Source organism: Rattus rattus, chromosome X (genome assembly GCF_011064425.1).
Source record: "Rattus rattus isolate New Zealand chromosome X, Rrattus_CSIRO_v1, whole genome shotgun sequence".
In the NCBI taxonomy this organism is placed as follows: Eukaryota; Metazoa; Chordata; class Mammalia; order Rodentia; family Muridae; genus Rattus; species Rattus rattus.
The window spans coordinates 80,544,878-80,550,256 of NC_046172.1; the positions used below are offsets into that span (position 1 = coordinate 80,544,878).

The following is a 5,379-nucleotide window of genomic DNA, read 5'->3' on the forward strand; positions in this document are numbered from 1 at the left end:
TGCCTGAGGATCCAGCTATACCTCTCTTGGGCATATACCCAAAAGATGCCCCAACATATAAAAAAGACACGTGCTCCACTATGTTCATCACAGCCTTATTTATAATAGCCAGAAGCTGGAAAGAACCCAGATGCCCTTCAACAGAGGAATGGATACAGAAAATGTGGTACATCTACACAATGGAATATTACTCAGCTATCAAAAACAATGACTTTATGAAATTCATAGGCAAATGGTCGGAACTGGAAAATATCATCCTGAATGAGGTAACCCAATCACAGAAAGACATACATGGTATGCCCTCATTGATAAGGGGCTATTAGCCCAAATGCTTGAATTACCCTAGATGCCTAGAACAAATGAAACTCAAGATGGATGATCAAAATGTGAATGCTTCACTCCTTAAAAAGGGGAACAAGAATACCCTTGGCAGGGAATAGAGGGCAAAGATTAAACAGACACAGAAGGAACACCCATTCTTAGCCTACCCCACATGTGGCCCATGCATATACAGCCATCCAATTAGACAAGATGGATGAAGCAAAGAAGTGCAGACCGACAGGAGCCGGATGTAGTTCTCTCCTGAGAGACACAGCCAGAATACAGCAAATACAGAGGCGAATGCCAGCAGCAAACCACTAAACTGAGAACAGGACCCCCGTTGAAGGAATCAGAGAAAGAACTGGAAGAGCTTGAAGGGGCTCAAGACCCCATATGAACAAAAATGCCAACCAACCAGACCTTCCAGGGACTAAGCCACTACCTAAAGACTATACATGGACTGACCCTGGACTCTGACCTCATAGGTAGCAATGAATATCCTAGTAAGAGCACCAGTGGAAGGGGAAGCCCTGGGTCCTGCTAAGACTGAACCCCCAGTGAACTAGATTGTTGAGGAGGGCGGCAATGGGGGAGGATAGGGAGGAGCACCCATAAAGAAGGGAGGGGGAGGGGGGATTTTGCCCGAAACCGGAAAGGGAATAACACTGGAAATGTATACAAGAAATGCTCAAGTTAATAATAATAATGAAAAAAAAGGAAAAAAAAACTTTTTTTTTTCTAGAACAAATTTCAATATTGTTAGATTTCTTCACACACGAATTCTCAGAAGCCACAGACTATTCTGACATTGTTATAGACATTACTCTGAGAAACTTAACAAACAATGAAGAGAAATATCAATGTACTTCACAATCAGGACTGAATATGTCATTTTATATATGCTCTCACCATAATAAAAATTTCACCCTTGGTTATACAAAATTCAAGAGAAAGAAAGAATCGAATTTTGTGCATGTGAGGAATGTTTTATTTCACACAAATTAGTTCAAAAATATATTACATGATCACAAGAAATGTCTTAATAGTTATAGAGTATATATTGCTCTTGCTGAGGATCTGAATGCAGTACCCATCATCCATGACATGTAGCTTGCATTTGCCTGTAACTCCAGAAGATATGGAGATGTCCTCATATTTTTCTGTTAGCCTGTGTGGTGGTTTGAATATGCCTATCCTATTAGGTGTAGCCTTGTTGGAGGAAGTGTGTCACTGTGAGTGTGGGCTTAGAGACCTTCTTTCTAGCCATGTGGAAACCAGTCTTCTCCTGTTTTCCTTCTGAACTATACTAGAAGTAGAATGATCAGCTCCTCCAATGCCATGCTTCCCTGGATGTTGTGATGCTTCTTGCCTTGATGATAATGGACTGAAACTCTGAACCTGAAATCTAGCCACAATTAAATGTTATGCTTTATAAGAGTTGCCTTGATCATGGTACCTCTTCCTAGCAATGTAAACCCTAACTAATACAGTCTGTATACACAGGAACATAACTATATATAGATACATAGATATATAGACACAGAGATACGAATGTGCATATGCATACATGGACTTGTGCACACATGTGCAAATATGCATGAATGGGCACATTCACCCCCCCAACATATACACACACACACACAGAGAGAGAGAGAGAGAGAGAGAGAGAGTCAAATAAAAATAAAGACTTTTTTCCTATATTTTTCTTTTTTAAAGTTTCTTATACTTTTTTCTCATATTATTTACCATCTTCTGATTCCTTCAAGATTTCTCATCCTACCCACTCAACTTTATTTACTTTCTCTTTGCCTACCCTTGCGACTGTTCTGTACTTTTTTCTTAGTACCGGAAACAAAAAAAGCATGAGCATCAAGCCTACCCTGGTTTATTAACAATATACCAAGTTTTTCTACATTATAGTAAATGGATTTTCTTTCTTTCTTTCTTTTCTTTTTTTTTTTTTAGTAATTAGTTTATTCCAAGTATTTTCCCAGTACTCTGCTGCTCCTAAGAATCAGTCATTACTGAAGCTGTCAAACCAGACAGAACAAGGGGTTGTTTCTTCCAGATGGAATAGTCACTCTCTATTTCAGTCCAGAAGAGCCAATAAACCACAGGAAAACAGTTCTTTAGGCGTCTGCTTGAAACCAACAGCTACAGTACTGGATTTTCTTTCTAATGGGAGCTAACCATTATAAATGACTCCTTGACTAGAGACAGGTATTCATGTTCACTTCCCCTTACCCATGCTGATATTTTGTCTAGCTTATATGTGTACAGATCTTATGCATGTTCTCACAATCTCAGTGAGTTCATGCATATGCACAGTTGTGTGTTGAAAGTACTGGGTTCTTGGAGTCATCCAACACCTCTGGTTCTTAAGAATCTTTCTACCTTCTTATAGATAGATATACATTATTGAGCCTTTACAGGTTGGGTATTAAAAATACATCATATTTATATCTAAGTACTCCAATGTAACTCTGTGTGCATATTATATAGTGTGAATCTCTGTGTTAATTATCATCTTCTATAGGAAGAAATTTCTCTGATGGTGGTTGAAAATTTGTATAGTATAGCAATCTGTAATTAGGAGTCATTTTGTTGCTTTCATTGTTTATAATACTGGTAAAATTTTCAGTAGAGCCCGTGACATATCAAGTCTCATGTTTTGGCCATTATTAACAGTGTTAAATATGGCTTTTAGCTCATAGCAATTTATAAATTCAATCAAAATGTGATCTCATGACATTATGCCAATATTGATCCAGTGAGAATCTTTTCCAGTCAGGTCACTATTGTAGCTCACAAATGTTGGTCCTGGATGAGAATGGTGAACACTAATCAATAGGAGGGTGAAGCTTACAGTTTTATGCCAGATCAATTTTTCTATATTGCACTCCATAAAATATACAGTGTCTTCAGCAATAGCCTGTAAGCATGTGGGGGCATAGACTATGGAGTTCCTTTTGCCAAACCAACAAAATAAAACAAAACAAACAAAAGATAAACAAAAATGAAAACAAAAATCCAAAAAAAAAAACATGCAACTCATTCCTAATATTAGGGTTTTATTTCTAGTATATACAGTCTACAATAACATTTTACCTCCTAATAAATGCTAATTCTGTTTAAAATCCTACATTTTAAATGTAAATAAATAAGATATTCAGTAAAAATATTGAAAATACAATCCTTTAAGAATTCTATCAAGGAATATGAGAAATGTTCAAAGCCCAAATCTCTTCATAGTACTGGAGACATTTCTCCACATATAACCTGTGAAATGGAAAAATAAGTAAGTATCATAATTCAATACAAGTCCAATGCCTGAAAAACAGAAGAATATAAAATCTTCCAATTAAAATAGAAGTTTAGAGAAATTGGCCAATATTTCTTTCCTATCTTCTCTTTAGAACTCTGCATCCTGAAACAGAGATACTTCCTCAGTTATGAACATTGCTTCATTATCCATAATAGCCAGACATTGGAAATAGTTTAGATATCCACCAACAAATGAATTTAAAATAAAAATGTGGTACATGTATGCCATGGGATATTATTCAGCGATTGTAAAATCGTTAACTGTACAGGGTAGAGTTAGAAACATTCAACCTGATGGTGGTAACTCAATCACAGAAATACCAAACTTTCATTTTCTTTAATATGTGAATGTTGGTGTTGGTTCTTTAAATATCTGTAGTTTATTTAGAATCTCAACTGATATTGGATAGTAAGTAACCAAGTGTAAGGACGGATCTTCCAATGAACGAAGATATAGAATTTAGTGTTTTAAAAGAATAAGGAGCAAGGAGATATAGGAGGATTAAAGGGAATGTGGGATGGGAAAGAAGCATAGAGAGGGAAGATGGGTATGACAACTAACAATAAATGCCTTTTGCAAAAACATATGAATGCTTACTACTGTAGAATCTGCCTAAAATATAAACACATATAAAAGTAATGTAAGTGGAGACACCATATTGTGGAAGACACTACCCATCGTAAACCATCAATCAACCCGCCGATCCCCTGCCATCAAAACTCCAACTACCAGCAATAACTTGCATATTTTGAGTCATTAACCAAAGATACCACCAAAACTGTAGGCTCCCCTTGACAGCATGAATGTAAGACCCTATTACTGAAGATACCATATACTTTCATTATCAAACATGAAGAAATCAAGCTGGTATAAAGCTAGAATCTTCACTTCTACTGACTAGTATTTTTTTTAAAAAAGGGAGGTAATACAGTTGCTGTCAGAGGAGCAGGGTAATCATCAGTATAATACAGCAATGACTGTGTGATATAATAATGGCCCGTCTGTATGATAGTCCCATTTAAGCAACAGTAGTATGAATATTAGGGAAATAAGCTACCACTTTTTGACTGGTTTAATAGCAACTCCATTAAGATGGAACACATGCCTTATATTCTTAATGATAAGAATAATTTGAGATTAGAGAGGTCATGGGCCCCAAAAAAATCAAGTGCTATTATTCTGCTAAATAAACATAACCAGTAGATATGAATGTGAAATGAACAATTCAGTTTCAGTGGAATATAGCTTATACAGATTAAATCTAGTCTATAATTTCTTTTGTGTAATAATACCTAAATTAATATATAGAGGAAAATAGATCGTATTGTCCTTCTTAATGTGAGAAATCATTATTCAATTCATTGAACATCTACGCTCCATGTGATTATGTGTTTCAATACTTGGTTCTCAGCTGGTGACACCCTTTAAGAGATTTTGACAACTATATATGATAATATATGTCTGGAGAAACTAAGTCAGTGATAGTGAGTTCTGAGTGTCATAGGCCAGGCCTTTCTCTCACTTTCAGGATTTGTATGTATATAGTGTTATGGAGCTGTCTATCAGTATTTCTTCTCTCCCAGGAAGTAATATATGGCCTAAAGCAGTGAGGGAAAATAATTCCTTCCTCTCTTAACTTCTTAGAATTAGATCAGAGTGACAAGAAAGTCAGAAAGGTAACTAATAGAGAATATGGTAACAAAAACTTGGAATACTTTTATTAACTTTACCAT

The 5,379-nt window shown here is 36.0% G+C and overlaps 1 non-coding gene across 1 annotated transcript; it reads right to left on the minus strand.

Moving 5' to 3' along the window:
• Positions 1–2,374: 2,374 nt before the first annotated feature.
• LOC116889480 lies at positions 2,375–2,510 on the minus strand. The gene has a single exon (XR_004386431.1). It is a non-coding gene; the product is annotated as a small nucleolar RNA SNORA2/SNORA34 family (small nucleolar RNA).
• Positions 2,511–5,379: the final 2,869 nt, after the last annotated feature.